Below are 23,197 nucleotides of genomic sequence, written 5' to 3' on the forward strand. Positions count from 1 at the left end.
TTGCCAAATCTCATAATCCATATGAGCAGCAATGGATAAGAGTATCCGGATAGAATTAAGCATGGCTACCGGTGAAAAGGTCTCCTCATAATCGATTCCCTCTTTCTGAGTGTACCCTTTCGCAACAAGCCTAGCTTTAAAGGTTTCTACCTTCCCGTCTGTCCCTCTTTTCCTTTTGTAGATCCACTTGCATCCAACGGCTTTTACACCATCAGGTGGTTCTACAAGCTCCCAGACCTTATTAGAGTACATAGACTCTATTTCAGAATTCATTGCCTTTTGCCAAGATGCTGCATCTATATCTTGGAGTGCTTCGTTATATGTTCGTGGATCAGATTCATGTTTACCTGGGATCAAGTCTGAAGACTCCCCCAAAAACATGAATCTTTCAGGCTGCCTTACAACCCTCCCACTACGACGAGGCACTATCTGTGGTTGTGTATCATGTGTGACACGTGTTGCAATCTCTTGTGATTCTTCATCTTGTACTGTTGGTACTGAAGTTGACGTGTCCTCTCTAAGTTCTTCTAAAATAACTTTGCTACTGGGCTTGTGATCCATTATATAGTCTTCTTCTAAAAACTGGGCATTGGTGCTAACAATGACCTTCTGGTCTTTAGGACTATAAAATAAACCTCCTTTCGTTCCTTTGGGATACCCTACAAACACGCGTACTTCTGTACGAGATTCTAACTTATCAGCATCTGGTTTCAGCACATGTGCTGGACTACCCAAATCCGAATATGTCTTAGACTGGACTTTCGCCCATTCCATAATTCTGTGGGAGTAGAAGAAACTGATTTAGATGGTACTAAGTTCAGAATGTACACTGCTGTTTCCAGAGCATATCCCCAAAACGAATTTGGTAATTCTGAATAACTCATCATCGATCTAACCATCTCCATAAGAGTCCTATTCCTTCGTTCTGCCACACCATTCTGTTGGGGTGTACCAGGTGCGGACAGTTGGGATTGAATCCCGGCCTCTGATAAGTAATTCCTAAACTCTCCTAAGAGGTATTCGCCACCACGATCAGATCGTAGTGTCTTGATACTTTTACCTAGTCGTTTTTCCACATCAGCCTTGTACTCTTTGAACTTATCAAAGCACTCGGACTTGCGGCGCATTAGGTAAATATATCCGTATCTTGAATAATCATCTATAAAAGAGATAAAATATTCAAAACCTCCTCTTGCCTGGACAGACATAGGACCACACAAATCAGAATGAACCAATTCTAACACTTCTTTGGCTCTATACCCCTTGGCCTTGAACAGCCTCTTGGTCATTTAACCTTCCAAGCAAGATTCACAAGTTGGAAAATTTTCCAACTCTAACGAACTCAAAAGTCCATCAGCTATAAGCCTCTGAATCCTACTTAAGTTAATATGACCAAGCCTTAGATGTCAAAGATATGTTTGGTTCATTTCCAAAGGTTCTTTTCTTTTATTAGAGTTAGAAGATGAGTTATAAATTTCCATGTTTTGCCTTGTGGAAGAAATTGGATTTAAAGTATACAAATTGCCAACTAATGCATCAGAACAGATAATCACTTTATTTCTTTTAATAACTACATCGTTACTGAAAGAAACTGAATATCCATCTAAAAACAGTTTAGAAACTGAAATTAAATTCTTTCTAAAACTGGGTACATAAAGACAATTTCTTAAAACCAAATTTCTATTTCTACTAAAAGATAAGTAGACGTCTCCCACTGCAACAGCCGCCACCTTAGTAACATTGCCCATGTAGACGGTAATCTCTCCTTCAGTTAGTCGTCGGGTTTCCTGGAACCCCTGCAGGGAATTGCAGACATGATCAGTGGCTCCCGTATCTACATACCAGGTGCTGGTAGATAACACCGCTAAACATTTTTCAACAACTAGAGCATGAGATATACCTTTGTTGTTCTGATTCCTACAAGGACAGTCCGCCTTCCAATGCCCTGACTGCTTGCAGATGAAGCACTTGCCCATCGACTTCTTCACTCCAGCTTTAAATCCTGTACTCTGAGTTTTATTCACTTTCTTTGCTGAGCCAGCTTGTTTCTTCTTCATCTTTCCTCTCGGTTTAGAAGTAGAACCATTTTCAGCATAGTGAATTTGAGAATTGTGACGAAATAATCTTGAAGTTCTGTCGGTAGTTCCGCTAATGAATAAATCCTCTTATTCATATTATAGTTCGCTCAAAACTTCTAGGTAGCGTTTGGAGGATCATATCGATCTGGGTTTCCCCATCAATTTCTCCTCCAAGGATCTGTATCTCGTTCAGATAAGCCATCATCTTTAGGATATGATCCCTCACAGGAGTACCCTCTTGCATGGTGGCTGTCATTATCTTTCTTATGGCTTCTTGCCTAGAAGCCCTATCCTGATGACCAAAGAGTTCCTTGAGATTGTTCATAATATCATAGGCTGTTGGTAAATCTTGATGCTGATGTTGCAATACATTTTACATTGAAGCCAAAATGTAACACCGCGCCATCTCATCTGCTTTTACCCATTTCCTACGATATTCAATCTCCTCTTGGGTAGATTCACCAGTAGGTGCTTCAGGGCACGGCTCAGTCAGTACAAATTTATAACTTTTAGTAGTAAGAACAATGTCCAGGTTCCTTTTCCAATCTATGTAATTAGGTCCAGTAAGTCTATTCTGTTGAAGTATGATGGACAATGGGTTGAAAGTCATCCTAAGAATCACAAATAACTTTTGGTTAGAACTCTAAATTTAGAATAATATTGATTCCTCAAACAATATTATTTTAAATTAACCAACACCTCAAAACACCGTGAATTTTGTATGCCACGTTAGTGTGGACGTATACAAATTCAACATTTGTAAAAGGAGGGTTTTAGCCCATTAATTTTATTATCTTGTCAACCTAAATTTTTGACAAATAAAATTAATAGTTGGTATCATTTGGTCACACAAATAATAGCAGTGACTCCGATGGGGAGGATACTATTAGATGTGTCTAAGTGTATACCATTACTTGACACTAAGTCCATTAATAAGATTATGCCCCTTCCGTTGGGGAAGATCACACGCTCTTTAACATTCCTATAGTCATCACAAAAAGGAAGTGAGGGAGATGATGATCATGATGGAGGGCCACTCCAAGAACAAAAGCTTGTTTGCATCACTTACAAACCAGTAATGGAGACCATGGGATTTACTTAAAAATCCCTCTCCCACTTAGTTATTTATAAATGAGGAATTTTAACTATGCTAGCCTACTAAACTTGTAAACTAACATGCACACACAGCATAATATAAAAGCAATAAATAGAAAATCTAATTTTCAACTATTATGGCTTTTATCTCTAGTTGTCCTCCATGTGTTGTCATCCCAAGCTTCTGCCATATTTGGCCACCGCCACCGTCCTAGTTCCGCTGCGCCTTTGGTCCTTAGAAGGTTCCACGCTTTGCAAGATTCGATCCACGACATAAATAGAATTTTACATTTTGATCATATATTCCATAAAAGGAATGTACATGTATCTAGATCAAAAATAAAATCCTAATAAAACTAAATACAGCTCCTACTGTATTTTAATACAATCATGCACACACATATAAATGCCCTTGACATGTCCAAGGGTCCAATCACACACATAATAATTAAAAGCCATAATGGTTGGATCCAGCATCCACAAAGTTAGCACATCCTACTATTAACCTGTCTAAATTATGTATGACATGTGCATAATTAACCCAATACCAAATACACAGAGGCAAAACCCTAGCTCTGATACCAATTGTTGGTTGCTACTCGGAAAGCCTAGAGGTTCCACTGTACAAAAATTTTGTACAAAGGTCTGAACCTTTTCTTAGCTACCATGTGTTCTTTTAAATTAAATTTTGGATCGCCTGCGGAACTTAACACGTTTGATCCAAAACTTAATCTATTTGTTCTTTTAGGTTTTGACTTGGATCTCCTGCGGTTCGACCCAAATCACCTTAAGTTATTAATTCCATTAAATATTAATTTCCATAATCGGTTCCCAGTACTGACGTGGCGAGGCACATGACCTTCTTGGATATGGGAGCAATCACCACCGACTAGACAAAACCTTTTATAGAAATCTAATATTTAATTTCCTAAAATAACTTTAGGTTAACCGAAAAGAACAATCAAATCACAAGGAAAAATAAAACAAAAGAACACAACTTTGAAAAAACATATTCGAAATACTAGAATGTAAGCCTCTTGTATTTGATATTATTTCCATAAATAACTAGTATGATGCGGAAAAGGAAAAACTACTAGTTATACCTTCTAGAAAAACCTCTTGATCTTCTACCGTATTCCTCTTCTAACTTCGGACGTTGTGTGGGCAACGATCTTCCGAGATGAGAAACCACCAACCACCTTCTTCTCCTCCAAGCTAGGTTCGGCCACAATAAGGAAGCTTCACCAAGGAAGAAAATCAAAACACCAACCAAGCTCCAAGAGATGCTAGCTTTCTCTCCTTCTTCTTCTTCTTCTCCAAGTAGTATCCGGCCACCATGAGAGCTCCAAGGGGAGAGAGAGGTTCGGCCACCACAAGAGGAAGAGGAGAGGATGATGATGATGATGGCCGGCCACACCAAGGAACAAAAGAGGGAGAGAAATAATTGAGGTTCACCTTAAGAAGTCACCCCCACCCCTTCTTTTATATTTCTTGGCCTAGGCAAATTAGGAAATTTAATTACAATAAAATTTCCTTAATTTCCTTGACATGATTTAATTGAAAAAAATAAAATAAAATTTCCCAAATTAAACTATATTGGCCGGCCACCACATGGAGAAATAAATTAGACAAGTTTTAATCAACAAATTAAAACTTCCTAATTTGTTTCCGGAAATTTTAAAATTAAAAATTTCTCTTCAAAAATCTCTTCATGGTTGATAAAAGAAATTTCCATAATTTTAATTTTACAACATGTGAATAATTTTTAAAGAGAAAATAAAATATCTCACCAATATACAAATAAGGAAAGAGATCTAATCTCTTTCTTTAATATTTTGTAGATCTTTTACAAGAGAGATATTTTAATTTTAATTCTCTTTAATAAATTATATCTTCCACATAATAAAAATTAAAATTAAAATTATTTTTAATTTAATATGGCCGGCCCCCTCTTGCTTGGGTTCAAGCTAGGGCCGGCCACCCCAATTCATGCTTGGCCGGCCCCCTTTAGGTGGGTATAAAAGGTGGGTATAAAAGGTGGGTATAGTACTCTATAAATAAGAGACTACGATAGGGACCGAGAGGAGGAATTAATTTTGGTCTCCCGATAAAATTAAGCATCCCGTGTTCGCCCCGAACACACAACTTAATTTTATCAATAATAATTCATTCCACTATAGAACTATTATTGAACTACCGCACCAATCCCAAATTACATTTTTGGGCTCCTTCTTATTATGACTGTGTTAGTCTCCCTGTGTTTAAGATATCGAATGTCCACTAATTAAGTGAGTTACTGACAACTCATTTAATTAATATCTTAGTCCAAGAGTAGTACCACTCAACCTTATCATCACGTCGGACTAAGTCCACCTGCAGGGTTTAACATGACAATCCTTATGAGATCCTCTTGAGGACATTATCAACCTAGTATCTCTAGGACACAGTTTCCTTCTATAATCAACAACACACACTATAAGTGATACCATTTCCCAATTTATCAGGCTTATTGATTCATCGAACTAAATCTCACCCATTGATAAATTAAAGAAATAAATATCAAATATATGTGCTTATTATTATATTAGGATTAAGAGCACACGCTTCCATAATAACTGAGGTCTTTGTTCCTTTATAAAGTCAGTATAAAAGAAACGACCTCAAATGGTCCTACTCAATACACTCTAAGTATACTAGTGTAATTATACAGTCAAGATAAACTGATACCTAATTACACTACGACCTTCTAATGATTTGTTCCTTTCCATTTTGGTCGTGAGCTACTGTTTATAATTTATAAGGTACTGATAACATTATCTTCTGCATGTGACACCACATGCTATGTTATCTACAATATAAATTAATTGAACAACTACAAACAAATGTAGATAATTTGACCAAATGTGATTCTTTATTCAAAACAAATATTTACAAAAGTTTAGGCTTTCAGTATACACTCCAACAAGTATAAAAGAAACGACCTCTAAATGGTCTTGCTCAATACACTCTAAGTATACTAGTGTAATTATATAGTTAAGATAAACTAATACCTAATTACACTACGACCTTCCAATGGTTTGTTCCTTTCCATCTTGGTCGTGAGCTACTATTTTTAATTTATAAAGAACTGATAACACGATCTTCTGTGTGTGACACCACACACTATGTTATCTACAATATAAATTAATTGAACATCTACATTTGGTATATATAAATGTAGACACTTGACCAATGTGATTGTTATAAATGTTTATACAAAAGTTAGGCTTTTAGTATACACTCCAACAAAAATAACAGAAAGAAAGAAGAGACACAATAATTTGACTTGGTTACAACCTAGATGGTTGTTAATCCAAGGCAGTTGAATAATGCACTAAAAATTTCCTTCTCTGAAGATGGAGAAGCCTTTTACACACTTTGAGAGCTCAAGAGTTGCTAGGAAGTTAGTACAAGAGTTGATTAAATAATTCCTAGCTCCAGGGGCCTTTATATAGCTCTTGGAAATCCTATCTCGAGTCTTGAGGGCGCCTCCAAAGGGGTTGAGGGCGCCTCTAGCCGAGACATTGGATAAAACTTTGTCCAACTATGAAACAGTCAAGTAGACTGGGTCGAGGGCGCTCTCAATGGCCTTGAGGGTGCCCTGGACAGTGTGGAGGGCACCCTCAAGGTAATGAGGGCGCCCTCAAGACAATGAGGCCGCTCTCATGCCTGTAGGCAGCCGAGGCACCTCCAACACTTCGTTGAGGGCGCCTTCAGCTTGCTTTTCCAGCTCTTTTTGACTTATTTTCTTCTTCCGAAGTCTCGATAGCTTGGGTGATTGCGGCCAACCAAAATAGGGCTCACCCGAACCCAATTTTCGACCTTCTCCTCGAGCAGGCTTCCGCCCCGACTTCTCGTCCCTCGAACATCATGCACGTTCTTCTCATCCACCGGTGTACTCTTCCGCATCTCTTTCATCCTTCGGACGCACCAAGGTCGTCGGCTCCCTTTCCGTTTCATCCTTCTCTCTAGCTGCATCTTCCGCTCGACTTCCTGCGCTCCTAAGCTCCTGCATACTTAGACATAGGGATTAAAACCAAACAGGACCTAACCTAACTTGGTTGATCACATCAAAACAACCACGGGGACTAACATGTTCTTTAATCCTTTCCTAGAACCACCTTACGGGCATCAATGGTTGATGCGTATAAGATTTCTAGAGATCTTTCTTTAGTTAAGCTTGATGAATTATTTTACAAATTTGAACTTCATGAACAATCTAATGTGTCTTTAAAAGAGAAGGGTATAGCTCTCATTGTAGAAAAAAAGGAGAAGAAAAAGAAGAAAGAAAAGCAAGTGGAATCCTCATCATCTGAATCCGAGCAAGAGTCATTGGATAGTGATGATGAAATGTCGGCATGTGAAGTGGCTCATTATGTTAAGAAGATGATGGGAAGAACAAGGAGATTCACAAGGAAGGATGTTAAGAAGATGTTTCAACCCTCAAAAGGTAAAAGTAGTCAAAATTTAAGTTTTAACACTAATGTCATTTATTATGGATGTAACAAGAAAGGACACATCAAGCCAAATTGTCTGGAATTGAAGAAGAAAGAAGAAAAGGAGAAAAAGAAGAAGGAGAAGAAGAAGAAGGAAGCCATGGTGGCCCAAGCTACATGGGATACACCAAGCGTTCACTCATCGGATGAAGATGAGCTATGCCATGTTACCTAACATATGACATTTATGACATTTGAAGATGACAAAGAAGATGAATCAAATCAAGAGGAAGTATCAACTGAAGAGGATTCATCAAATGAAGAGGAATCAAGTGATGATGAGGTAAAAAAATCTCCCAAAGTAAAATTTCTTTATAAAACTATTGCTCATCTCAAGAATGCTTTTGTTAAATCACAATCTAAAGTGAAGACTTTGAAAGGAAAGCTTAAGTCTATTAGAAATGATGCATGTTTATCTAGTGAGTCAAGTATGCTCAAGGAAGAAAATGAAAAATTGAAGAATGATGTGATTGAACTAAGAGCGTGTCTAGAGAAGTTCACAAACGGATCAAAATATTTAGATATGATCATTAGAGACCAAAGAGCCGTTTACAACAAAGCCATAATAGGATATAAATCTTATAAGGAAAAGGAAGTTGCATACATGTCTCTAATCAATGGCACTAGAAATGATGCACTTAGAAACAAAGTCAAGAAGACTCTTAAGGGAAAGGTAAAACAAGCTTGGGTGCCTAAGAAATATTTGAATGGCATTTCTGAATCAAGTGCATGGGTACCAAAGAGTTGTGTGTTTTATGATACTTAGGTAGAAGAGAAGAAGGATGCAAGTATGTGGATTGTGGATAGCGGTTGCTCAAGATATATGACCGGTGATGTGAGCAAGTTCTCCACAATAAATTATATAAAGAAAGGAACGGTATCATTTGGGAATAGTGAAAAGCTCAAGATTATAGGTAAAGGTACAATTGAGGTATCATCTACAATTACCATTCATAAAGTCTTATTGGTTGAAAATATGGAGTTTAATTTGCTTAGTATTAGTCAATTATGTAATGTCGGATACAATGTAGAGTTTCACCTCGATAAATGCTTAGTTAAGCATAAGAGTCTTGAAAGGGTTGTGTTAAAAGGGTATAGAAAAACAAATCTATATTATGTTGATCTTTCATATGTTTCTAACCCCTCCATTAAGTGTTTGATATCAAAAGAAGAGGAAGGATGGCTATGACATAGAAGACTTGGACATATCAACATAAAAAACATAGCCAAGGTAGCCAAGATGGAGCTAGTAAAGGGACTACCAAAAATCAAGCATATCAAGGATAAATTGTGTGATACATGTCAAGAAGGCAAGCAATCAAGGTCATCACATAAAGGTAAAACTTTAACTAGTACCTCATTACCATTAGAATTATTGCACTTGGATCTCTTTGATTGTCATAGAACACCTTCCTTGATAGGTAACAAATATTATTTGGTAATAGTTGATGATTACTTTAGATATGCTTGGGTTTATTTCTTGAAACATAAGGGGAAAACTTTAAAAACAATCATACGATTTATCAAGAGGGTAGAAAACGAGAAGAACCTAAAAATTGATAGAATTTGGAGTGATCATAGTGGAGAGTTTGAGAATTTGAACTCCTCTAAGTTTTGTTTAGAAAATGGCTATAAGCATGAATTTTCTTGTCCAAGAACATCTCAACAAAATGATATAGTGGAAAGGAAAAATAGGGCTCTACAAGAGGCGGCTAGGACCATGCTTAATGCATACTCATTACCTAGCTACTTGTGGGCCGAAGCGGTTAATACTACTTGTTACATCCAAAATCGTGTCTTGATTCATAAATTTTTTAGAAAAAAACACCCTTTGAACTATGAAATGGAACGATTCCTTCAATTCATTATTTCAAAGTCTTTGGTTGAAAGGTCTATATTCTTAATACCAAAGATGACTTGGAAAAATTTGAGGCCAAGTTAAATGAGGGAATCCTAGTTGGATACTCATCTACTAGTAGAGGATATAGAGTATACAATAAAAGGACTCAAACGGTTGAGGAATCATCCAATGTTGAATTTGATGAGTCTACTAGCACTTATCCTAGGAAATCATCTATTGATAAGGATATAATTGAACAACATCAAAACATTACTCAAGGAATATAAGACCTACATTTAAGGGGCATTAATCAAGGGGGAGGAAGAAATATTTCGGATGATGAAAGAAGCAATGGAAATAACAAACACCATGAAGGTGATGATCCCATTATTTCTCGGATTGTTGGGGTTGTAAGGTTGCAAACATAGTCCCACATTGAAGACACATGAGAAAGATCATGGGTTTATAAGAGAAAAGATATCTCCATTGGTATAAGGCCTTTTGGGTAGAGCCCAAGAACAAAACCATGAGGGTTTAGGCCCAAAGTAGACAATATCATACAATTATAGAGATATCTAAATTCTTTTTGATCCTACAATTGATATCAGATCCTGAACTGCCAGAAGGTTTAATCGTCGACTGTGCACAAGAGTTATGGTCTGATTGAGCCATGTTGGTACAATATTGACCTTGAACAAAGAAAGTGGGGGCTCCTATGTTCAGATCAAGAGGACCAGACACCAGGCAGGAAGTCCTAGTTGCGGGTAGGCAAGGAAGTCCTAGTAGGTCGGGTGGACCGAGGGGCAGGAAGACCTGGTGGGTCAAGGATCGGACGTGGGAAGCCTGTGGTCCTTTGTTTGGGGGGGGGGGATTGTTGAGGTTGCAAGGTTACAAACATAGTCCCACATTGAAAACACATAGGGAAGATCATAGGTTTATAAGAGAAAAGATATCTCCATTGGTATGAGGCCTTTTGGGTAGAGTCCAAGAACAAAACCATGAGGGTTTAGACCCAAAGTAGACAATATCATACCATTATGTAGATATCTAAATTCTTTTCGATCCTACATCGGTAACAAACTTTACTATTGTACTTATATTCTGTAAACGGAAAGTGTAACCTGTTACACTTATCCGAATTATTCTCTGTATTTGATTCCCTCTTCCGGGAGTACCGGTTGTGGTATTTAGTAGATTACCCATCGATAGGTCAGCGAGACCTGTGTCTTAAAGTAGGAGTCGTTGAAGGCTCCGAACCAAGTAAACCGCTTGTATTTTCTGGTGTTGGCTTTTCATTTTAATTTTTCGTGTGTACTTTACTCTTTTTCAAAAAATATTTTAAATGAGATTTTTTTTTGAAAACCACGTGATTCACCTCCATCTCTGACGTGCGTATCGATCTAACACCTATTTGTGCTATGAGTCCTTTTCTGGAAAAAATTTTCTCTCGTCATGTGATTTTTGTCAAGTCTGAGTTTCCTTTTGCTAGTGGTGGTTCTAGTGCTAGACTCTTTCCTGAAGCACTACATAGTATGCCTCTGGAGGATTCCTGTACTACTGATTCTTCACCTATTTGCTCCTTTAACCCATGTCTAGTACCACCGGTTGTTCACCAGCCAGTCCTTATCGAATCTCCACCTGCTGAATCTTCGCTTTCCGTGCCAGCCGCAGCAATAGCTCCACCAGCACCTGCTCCTCCAGTTCAACCTACTCCTAGCACCAACACCCATCCTATGGTGACACGTTCCAAAAATAATGTCTTCAAGCCTCATCTTCACTTTGGTCTCGCCGCTATCACTGAAACTACTCCATCTGAACCTACAACACATACTGTGGCTCTCAAGGATCCCCTTTGGCGTGCGGCCATGTCTGAGGAGTTTGATGCTCTCCTTCGTAATGGAACTTGGGATCTTGTCCCGTCTGATATCTCTCAGAATGTCATTGGTTGTAAGTGGATGTTTTGGCTTAAGAGAAAGTTTGATGGCTCTGTTGACCGCTACAAGGCTCATCTAGTTACTAAGGGATTTCATCAGTGCCCAGGTCTTGATTGCACTGACACTTTTAGTCTTGTGGCAAAGCCCACTACTGTCTATCTTCTCTTGTCCCATGTTGTTTCCAAAGGGTGGTCTCTTAGTCAAATAGATGTGAATAATGCATTTCTTCAGGGTCAGTTGGATGACTGTGTTTATATAGCTCAGCTGCCTGAGTTTGTTGACACTGATTTTCCATCTTATGTTTGTAAATTAAACAAAAAAATTTATGGTCTTAAGTAGGCACCACAAACTTGGTACACCGCGCTTCATCATTTTTTAATTAGTGTTGGCTTCACGGCCTCTCTTGCTAATACTACGTTTTATTTATTTTCTACTCTAGAGGTATCACTATATATCTACTTGTCTATGTCAATGATATGATTCTTACAGGTAATAATGTTGATGCCCTTCAAGGATTCATTAATCAACTGGGTGCTCGGTTCTCTATCAAAGATCTAGGAACTTTATCTTATTTTCTAGGTGTTGAAGTTGTTTCCTCTCCAGAGGGCCTTTGTCTCTCTCAGAAGAAATATCTACTTGATATTCTTACCAAAACCAACATGGCAAACTCAAAACCTGTTCAAATGCCTATGGCTACGTCCGCATCTTTGCACCTCTCTAATGGCTCCCCTCCTGCGGATGCTACTTTATATCACCAAATAGTTGGTAATCTACAATATCTCTCTTTTACTCAACCAGATATTGCCTTTGTTGTTAATAAACTATCTTAGTTTATGGATGCTCCCTCATCTCTTCACTGGGGGACTATTAAGCATCTGCTGTGCTATCTTAATGGTGCACGCTCTTATAATCTAATTCTCCGATGACACTCCTCTCTCTATTTGCATGCCTACTGTAATACAGATTGGGCTAGTGACATTGATGATCGCACGTCCACTAGTACTTATATTGTGTTCCTAGGTTCCAATCAAATTTCCTGGAGCTCCAAAAAGCAGGGTTATGTTGCTCAGTCATCTACTAAGGTTGAATATCATGTCATTGCCTCTACTGTTGTAGAATTACAATGGATTCGATCTCTTCTTAATGAACTGAGTGTGGACATTATGGCCTCTGCAACCTCTATCTATTGCGATAACATTGGAGCTACGTATCTCTGTGCAAATCCAGTGTTTCACTCACGCATGAAGCAAATTGCTTTGGATTATCATTTTGTTCGTGAACTAGTTCAGAGTAGTAAAGTTCGTGTCTCTCATGTCTCGTCATCTGACCAGTTAGCTGCTGCGTTGATGAAACCACTTTCTAGTGCTCGACTTCATCTTCTTTGTTTCAAGATTGGTGTCTCTACGAGCCCACCATCATGAGGTGGCCTATTATAGATATCTTGGAATATATGATGCATAAATATTAGAATATCTTTTGTATATGTTTCCTTATCTTTATCTCTTTATGATGTATATAAATACATCTTGTATCATTATTCTTAATTAATGAAAACATATTCTTTCAATACCTCTCTTCACCTATGTCCCAGATTCTCATGTTGCTCAGTCAAGTTACAAGCATGCTTGCTCACGCGCCTACGCTCCAAACTCTTGGACCTTTTGGCCAAGTTATTGTTGGTTGCTACACCTGGATTCCGTTCTGTTCCTCTATACAAAAATTTTGTACAAGCACAGAACTTTTCCTAGCTACCCATGTGCTCTACTGAAGTTAAAATTGTATTACAAACAATGCTTAACATTATTAATCCAAGTTGCTCTTCATAAGTTAAACTTGGATTGGAAACGATACTTAACATATTTACTTCAAGTTTAACTGATGTGATCTTCCTAAGTTAAACCATATTACAGAAGTTGATTAAAGATCTATTTCAAAGATTGGCTTCCAGGTTAAACATGACGAGGCACTAGGCCTTCTTGGTTATGGGATCATCCATCACTTCTTAGACAAAACCTTTCAAATAAATTAGATATTTAACTTCTTACAGTAACCCTAGGTTTAACTACATAGACCACAATAGAAACATAAGATCGAAATGCAAAATCGAAATACAAAATCGATAGCACGAAATTGAAATATAAAATCGCTAGCCTCTTGTGTTGGTGTTTCAGAATCCATGCAAAGAAAACTAACTAATTAATTCAAAGCGGAAACCATTAATTAGTTATACATTTCTTTGTAGCTAAAGACCTCTTGATCTTCTATTGTATTCCTCTCCTCCTCTTGGACGTTGTGTGGGCAATGATCTACTAAGATGAAATCCACCCGAACCACTTCTTCTCCTCCAAAACTCTCGAGCGACCAAGGGATGCTAAAATAGGAAACTCCTTCTCTTCTTCTTCACCTCCAAGCAACCGACCACCTAGGTACTTCTTGTCTTCTCCTTCTTCTTCAAGCTCTGGCCTTAGAAGGAAGAAAAGGAGGAAGAAGGGAATATAGATGCCGCCGACCTTAAGGGAAGAGAGAAGGAAAGGGCCGACCATAAGCAAGGAGAATAGGAGAATAATAATATGTGTTACACCATAAGGCATCACCTCCTCTTCTTTTATAATCCTTGGTCATGGCAAAAAAGGAAAGTTTTAAACATAATTAAAACTTCCTTATTTGTGGCCTCCCTTTAAAAAAGGAAATTTTAACGATAATTAAAATATCTCTTTTCTAAATTTCCTATTGTACATGGCAATTAAGGAAAGTTTTAAAATTAATCTCTCTCTTTTAAATCATGTAGACATCTACAAAAGGAAAGATTAAAATTAAAACTTTACTTTTAAATCATGGTTACAAAAAAAGAAAAGTTTTATCAAAAATTAAAATATCTCTTTTAAACATCATAGATAACTACAAATAAGGAAAGATTAAAATATCTCTTTAATCTTTTGTAGATAGCTATAAAAAGAAAGATTTTAAAATTTAAAACTCTCTTTTAAAAACCATGTGGATGGCTATAAAAAGAAAGATTTAAAAAAAATTAAAAACTCCTTTTATTCTTCATGTAGCCGCTAAAAAGGAAAGTTTTAAACAAAAATTAAAACTTCCTTTTAACTTATGTGGTCGACCACATCTTGGACACCAAGATGTGCTTGGGGCCGGCCACCTCTTGGGCTCCAAATAATGCTTGGCCGACCCCCCTTGCTCCAAGCAAGGATGTGTCCGGCCCATTACTTAGGTAAGAAGTAGACTTTGTGGATACAAGATTTTATAGAGGTTACAACAGGGACCGAGAGGAGAAATTGGTTTTGGTCTCCCGATGAGCTTGAGCTTCCTGTGTTCGCCCCGAACACCTAACTCAAGTTCATTAATAATAACTCATACCACTAAAGAGTTATTATTGAACTACCGTACTAATCCCAAATTACATTATGGACTTCTTCTTATCATGAGTGCATTAATCTCCCTGTGTTTAAGATATCGAATGTCTACTAATTAAATGAGTTATTGACAACTCACTTAATTAATATCTAGCTCCAAGAGTAGTACCACTCATCTTCATTGTCATGCCAGACTAGGTCCACCTGCAGGGTTTACATGACAATCCTTATAAGCTCCTCAAGGGGACATCATCAACCTAGATTACTAGGACACAGTTTCCTTCTATAATCAACAACACACCATATAAATAATATTATTTCCCAACTTATCGGGTCTATTGATTTATCGAGCTAAATCTCACCCATTGATAAATCAAAGAAATAAATACTAAGTATACGTGCTTGTTATTATATCAGGATTAAGAGTACGCACATCCATAATAACAGAGGTTTTATTCTTTTATGTAGTCAGTATAAAAAGAAATAACCTCAAATGGTCCTGCTCAATACACACATAGTGTACTAGTGTAATTTTATAGTTAAGATAAACTAATACAAAATTTCACTACAACCATTCCAATGGTTTGTCCCAATCCATCTTGGTTGTGAGCTACTATTTATAATTTATAAGGAACTGATAACATAATCTTCTGTGTGGCACCACACACCATGTTATCTATAATATAAATTAAATGGACAACTGCATTTAATATAAATGTAGGCATTTGACCAATGTGATTCTTATGTTCATACAAAAAGCTAGGTTTTTAGTATACATCCCAACAGTTATAAGCTAGCTTGCTCTCATGCCTTTGTCCTAGACTCTCAGACTGTTCGACCGAGTATAAGTGAGTTTGCTCTCGTGCCTATGTCTAAGACTCTCGTGCCACTCAGTCGAGTTATAAGCATGCTTGCTCACGCGCTTACGTCTTAGACTCTCGTGTCGCTCGATAGAGTTATAAGCATGCTTGCTCACACACCTATATTCTATACTCGGCCTTATTATAAGCATGTTTACTCATGCACCTATGTCCCAAACTCTCATTTCGCTCGACCGAGTTATAAGTAAGCTTGCTCTAACACCTATGTCCTAGACTCTCATGCCATTCGGATGAGTTATAAGCGTGCTTGCTCACACGCTTACGTCCTAGACTCTCGGACCATTTGGCTGAGTTATAAGCGAGCTTGCTCTTGCACCTATGTTCCATACTTTCAGACCATTCGACCGAGTTATAATCAAGCTTGCTCTCGTGTTTATATCCCAAACTCTCAAACTATTCAGCTGAGTTATAAGCGAATTTGCTCTCTCACCTATGTCCCAAACTCTTGTCACTCGGTCAAGTTATAAGTGTGCTTACTCACGCGCCTATATCTTAGATTCTCATGTTATTCAGCTGAGTTATAAGTGTGCTTGCTCACGCACTTATATTCAGCCGAGTCAAGTCATGAAGAGGGTTATCCGCATATTATTTAGCTGCTCACCCAGTTGTGCTTAGCCGCACGCTCGGCACAACTCAGTCGCTCGCTTGGCACAACTCAATCACCTGCTCAGCGTGATTTAACTGCTCACTTGGCTCAACTCAGACGCTCTCTCGATACCACTCAGCTGCTCACTTGGTACAACTCAACCGCTCGTTCGACACCACTTGACAATCTCTCGGCACCACTCAATGATCGACATTTTCAAACTCAAGTTCCAATCACAAAGCTTTGTTAGAGTGTATACTAAAAGCCTAGCTTTTGGTATAAACATTTATCTAGAAATAAGAATCACATTGGTCAAATGTCTACATTTATGATAAATGTAGTTGTTCAATTAATTTATATTGTAGATAACATGGTGTGTGGTGTCACACACAGAGGATCATGTTATCAGTACCTTATAAATTATAAACAGTAACTCACGACCATAATGGAAAGGAACAAACCATTGGAAGGTCGTAGTGTAATTAGGTATTAGTTTATCTTAACTATATAATTACACTAGTACACTTAGAGTGTATTGAGTAGGACCATTAGAGGTCGCTTCTTTTTATACTAAAAAAGACCTCAGTTATTATGGAAGTGTGTGCTCTTAATCCTAATATAATAACAAGCACATATATTTGATATTTATTTCTTTAATTTATCAATGGGTGAGATTTAGTTCGATGAATCAATAAGCCCGATAAGTTGGGAAATGATATCACTTATAGTGTGTATTGTTGATTATAGAAGGAAATTGTGTCCTAGTGATCTAGGTTGAGAATGTCCTCAAGAGGAGCTCATAAGGATTGTCATGTTAAACCCTGCAAGTGGACTTAGTCCGACATGACGATAAGGTTGAGTGGTACTACTCTTGGACTAAGATATTAATTAAATGAGTTGTCAGTAACTCGCTTAATTAGTGGACATTTGACATCTTAAACACAGGGAGACTAACACACTCATAATAAGAAGGAGCCCAAAATGTAATTTGGGATTGGTGCGGTAGTTCAATAATAGTTCTTTAGTGGAATGAATTATTATTGATGGAATTAAGTTGTGTGTTCGGGGCGAACACGGGAAGCTTAATTTCATCGGGAGACTGATAACCATCATTTTATTACATTGTTTAGGATCCTAAATTCATGCTTTTGAGTTGATTGTGTGTTTAAATCCACATTTATATCACATGTTAAGAGTATGAATTGATTTTGATCTTTGATGTAATATATCATCTATTTGTGGAATTATGGTTAATCATTTGAATGTGGTCTTGTAGGTGATCGAAGGGGCAAAGGATTAGATCAAATCAGACCAAATTTGGACTCAAATCTAGGGCTAATTGAAGAGATCAAGCTCTGAAGCAATATAGACCGTTCATTCAAGACTTGAGGAGATCTGAGCCATCTATCATTATCCAGCCCATCCAAGCCACAGGGGAGTAGATCACAACCATTGATCAAGATCTGAAGATTTGGAACAGATTTGGAGCAATTCCCACCGTTGGATCTGTTAGGCTCCTTCGTACGGCTAGAGAGGGGGGTGTGAATAGCCGACCCCAAATCGCTCTCGTTTCTTTCTACAAATTAGGTTAGCAGCGGAAATAACAAAAAGAAACGACAACAAAACAAATCAAACCTCAACTCGTCGATGTAACGAGGTTCGGAGATGAACTCCTACTCCTCGGCGTGTCCGTGAGGTGGACGAGCCCTATCAATCCGTCGGTGGATGAGTCCCCGGAGAACCGGCTAATAATATACTCCTTGTGGGTGGAGAAACCTCACCACAAAGTCTCTTGCAACAGCAAGATAAGTGTACAAGAAATACAGCAAGAAGCAAGAGCAATATGAATGTAAAAACAAACGCTAGCTTGCCTTCGACTGGTTTCCGTTGACGAAGCAGCAACTTCACGGAAGAGCGAGCAGCAGCAGCTGACCCAGTCGTGGAATGAAGCTCACGCGAAGCTTCGACAAGGAGGAGCTCAACAAAGCTCAAGCACAACAGCACTTAGCAACAGGAAGAAGGAAGAAGAAACCCTGTAGAAGCCCTCAGCCCCTTTATACCTGCGAGGAAGAAACAGCAGAGAACTAGCCGTTGCGTCGCAACGGCTAGATTCCTGATCGGTCCACAGACCGATCAGGGAAGAGGTGGATCGGTCCACAGACCGATCCCCTTCCTTTCCTTCTCGCGATGCTCGTCTCTGATCGGTCCACAAACCGATCGGGACATGGCCTGATCGGTCTGTGGACCGATCAGCCTGCCTTTCTCTTCGCCTCTGTTCGGTATCTGATCGGTTACCAGACCGATCAGAGGAAACAAAGTATCACTGGATCGGTCTGGTGACCGATCCAGAGCTTGGTTTTTCCCCAAACCAAGTCCCAAGACTTCCAAACCAATATCCGGTCAACCTTGACCTATTGGTACTTCATCCCTAGCATCTGGTCACTCCCTTGACCTGCTAGAACTCCCTGCTAAGTGTCCGGTCAATCCCTTTGACCCACTTAGACTTTTCCAACACCAGAAGTCCGATCATCCCTGATCCATCTGGATTTTCCCTTGCCTGGCTTCACTCACCAGGACTCTCACCTGGCTTCACTCACCAGGATTTCCACACTGCCTAACATCCCAGTTAGGACTTTCCCACTGCCTGGCTTCACTCACCAGGACTTTCCACACTGCCTAACATCCCAGTTAGGACTTTCCCACTGCCTGGCTTCACTCACCAGGACTTTCCACACTGCCTAACATCCCAGTTAGGACTTTCCCACTGCCTGGCTTCACTCACCAGGACTTTCCAACTGCCTAACATCCCAGTTAGGTCTTTCCACTGCCTGGCTTCACTCACCAGGACTTTCCAGCTGCCTAACATCCCAGTTAGGACTTTCCATTGCCTGGCTTCACTCACCAGGACTTCTCCGTGCCAAGTCTCCATACTTGGACTTTTCCCGTGCCAAGTCTCCATACTTGGACTTTTCGCGTGCCAAGCTCCCTGCTTGGACTTTTCCAGTGCCAAGTCTCCATACTTGGACTTTTCCAGTGCCAAGCTCCCTGCTTGGACTTTTCCGGTGCCAAGTCTCCATACTTGGACTTTTTCCCGAATCAGGTCAACCAGGTCAACCTTGACCTACGGTTGCACCAATAATTTCCCAATCATCTATTCTTGTCCCATATCAAGAATAGAACTCTCTCACGAGTGTCAAACATGCAACTCAACTAGGTCAACCTTGACCTAAAGTTGCATCAACAATCTTCCCAAGTCAAACATCAAAATACAACTCGAGTCAAGTCAACTCGAGTCGGGTCAACCAGGTCAACCTTGACCTAAGGTTGCACCAACAATCTCCCCCTTTTTGATGTTTGACAAAACCATAATCAAGTTAGGTTAACCCGATAACCTAACTTAGGTTTTCCAACCATCTTCCAATGTCCAATGTTCTTTCCTTGAACATTCTCTGGACATTCTCCCCTTAGGTTAACCCAATAACCTAACTTGGGTTCTCCAATAATTCTCCCCCTTTTTGACACACATCAAAAAGAATTCCAATGTTCTTCCTTGAACATTCCTTGACATTCTTCCCCTAGCTTAGGTTAACCCGATAACCTAACTTGGGTTCTCCAATAATTCTCCAATGAGCACTCTCCCCTTTTTGACACACATCAAAAAGAAAAAGGAGGGTATTAAGGTCAAGAGTTTCTTCCTAATGAAAGTCCCATACCTTTCATTGAAACTCTTAATTTCCTCCTTGATACTAAACTCAACAATCAACTTAGTGATAATCCCATATCACTAATCCTCAAAAGTCTTAAGGAGTAAAAACTCCCCCTAAAAGTCAACTCCCCCTTGACTAATAGGTAAAAACTCTCCCTAAAGGTCAACTCCCCCTTGATCATTGCACCAACAATGTCTTGGAGAGTTTCAAACCTTTAGAAATCCACAAAACCCAACTTCCAGCTGAAATTTCAGACCAACAGCTGAAAATCAGAACCTGGCACGCACTGATCGGTCCCCAGACCGATCAGAAACCCCCTGGATCGGTCCCCAGACCGATCCACGCTTCACTGATCGCACTGGATCGTCACTGATCGGTCACCAGACCAATCAGGCCTTCCCTGGATCGGTCCGGTGACCGATCCACACTCTGAAATCAGAGATTTCTGATTTCCCTTCCCGGAAATTCAGAAACTCCTAATAAATTCCAGAAAATTCCAAAAATCGTAAAATTTTGAGGATACATTCCTCATATCATACACTATCATGGAAAAATAGTTTTCTATGAAAATAGTTTCCATTTTCAAATCTTGATACAAAATTCGAAAACTTTGAAATAGTTCAAAGTTAAGTCAATTTTGTATCACAATGTCCAATGATGAATGCTATCACTAGGAAAGCTTCATCAAGGTTTTTCAAATCAATTTTAAAATGCTTTTAAAACCATTTGAATTTAGGACCATAATCTTAGGGCTAGATGTACATGACTTGTACACAAGCTTTCCCTATGATCCTTCATTTCTTGAATTAGGCTCATCTAGGTACAAGAACTATGCACCTTGATCCTAACTCATGATCCTAATATCTCACACACATCTAAAGTGTATCAAACACATCCAAGTCAATTTTGATGTGAGATATGGGTTTAGGTATCTTAGACTAAGGTCTCATGCATTTTCTAAACACAAATTTGATCTCAATATCAAAATGTGTTTTTCATCCTTAAATCAATTCAATTGATTATTAATGCAAGAGATGATGACATGGCATAAAATGGTATCATAAATGAAAACATGTGCCAATGTCATGATGTCATGGCATAAAGTTTGAAACTAAACTAACACATGACATATAAATAACCTAAGCATTATCATGACATTTCAAATGATCATAAATTAAATATGATGTCATGACATGGCATATGGCAAACAATCATGGTAAGTTAGCACAAATGAAATACCTAAATTCCCTATCTAAGTATCCTTAGCCTTAGCTAACTTAAAATCTAACCCTAGATTGCCCAAGTATCCCTAAGAGAAAACCAAAATCCCAATTATGGTTTTTCTCTAGGTTTCCTTAAATTGTGCCAAATGAGATTAAAAATGAGATTTCCAATCTTTAGGCACATTTAACTCTTCAAAGGAGTAAATGATAATTCATTTCATTTTCAAAGGTTCACAAAACCTTGAAAATGCTCCTTGAGTGTCAATTTCCTCAAAGTTGGGTTAACTACCCTTCTTATTGGAGTTGACACTCTCTAACCCATCTATGGGGTAGAGAAGATGCTCCTAGGAACCCAATACCTATTAGAGCTCATTGGGTTCACTAAATATTCACTAGGGATGACTTCCCTAGCAACCCTCCTAATGACCCTCTTAGGCTTTGAAGCCTTGGTCATTTGGGTCTCATCAAGGTCAACTATAGGGGTGACTCCCCTTGTAACCTTGGTAATGGTCTTCCTAGCCCTAGGTTTTGTTCCATAATCGAATGGAACATTATGGTAAGTGGGCTTGACCACTTGGGACTTAGGTTTGTGACCCAAACCTTTCTTGTCCTTGGACTTGGGTTTTTGACCCCTAGACCCTAGAGTCAAATCCTTAAGAGCCTTTTCTAGAGAGTCAAGTCTTGACCTCAAGACTTGATTTTCCTTTTCTAATACCTCAAGTTTTGATTTGTCATTCTTTCTTGAGGTATTCCTAGGCATATGTCTAGTTGATTTAGGATTCCTACCTAGGTTATCCTTAGCCTTAGATGGGTTGATCCTAGGGTTAGCCTTTCTAGAATTATCCTTATCTAGACTCACATGTTTAGCTCCTAAGCACATGTGTTGATTTCTAGTGTTAACATGCTCATCATTATTTGCAATAGCAATAAAACTACTAGCATGTTTCTTATTTGAATTGCAATAGTGTGCCTTAAAAGGTACCTTAGGGTTTGCCTTAGCTCCCCCTATCGATGTGCTCGGTCTCTTGTCCTTGTGAGATTGCCTCCCCCTCGGACATTGGCTCCTATAGTGTCCCCTTCGCTTGCATTGGAAACACACCACGTGCTCCTTGCCCTTGCGTGTCGGGACTCCGGCTTCCTTGACTTTTGGCGCCGGTGGAATCTTTCTAACCCTCTTTGGACACTTACTCTTGTAGTGCCCAAATTCCCTACACTCAAAACACATTATATGCAATTTACTTGAACTTAAAGTGTTTGAGTTACCTAGGGTTGAGGATGAATGGATGCTCTCTTCTTCATCCCTCCCAGAGGTAGAAGCTTCTTCTTCGTGCTCCGATCTTAAAGAAGAACTCACTTCCTCTTCTTCTTTAGATGTTGAGTAACCCTCAACTTCCAATTTGCTCCCTCCATGATGTGAGCTACTTGGCTCACTAGGCTCCTCTTCATGGCTTGAAGTGGAGCTCTCTTCATGGTACTTGGCCAAGTTATCCCATAATTCCTTGGCATTGTTGTAACCTATCTTACACAAGATGTTAGTAGGCAATGAAAATTCAATTATTTTCGTTACCTCTTCGTTGATTTTGGATTTGTGAATTTGTTCTCTTGTCCACTCCTTCTTCTCAAGTGGTTTTCCTTCCTTATCCACCGGAGGAGTAAATCCTTCTTGTACACAAAACCAATTCATTATGTTAGTCATAAGAAAATACTTCATCCTTACCTTCCAATACGCGAAGTCGCCGCATTCGTAAAAGGGTGGAATGGTGACGTCTTCTCCATAGAGATCCATCTCTAGCTTTGCTCCCACGGGTGTTGATCCAATGAAGAGCGGCCTCGCTCTGATACCACTTGTTAGGCTCCTTCGTACGGCTAGAGAGGGGGGTGTGAATAGCCGACCCCAAATCGCTCTCGTTTCTTTCTACAAATTAGGTTAGCAGCGGAAATAACAAAAAG

This window comes from Zingiber officinale, chromosome 4B, assembly GCF_018446385.1.
Source record: "Zingiber officinale cultivar Zhangliang chromosome 4B, Zo_v1.1, whole genome shotgun sequence".
Lineage (NCBI taxonomy): Eukaryota > Viridiplantae > Streptophyta > Magnoliopsida > Zingiberales > Zingiberaceae > Zingiber > Zingiber officinale.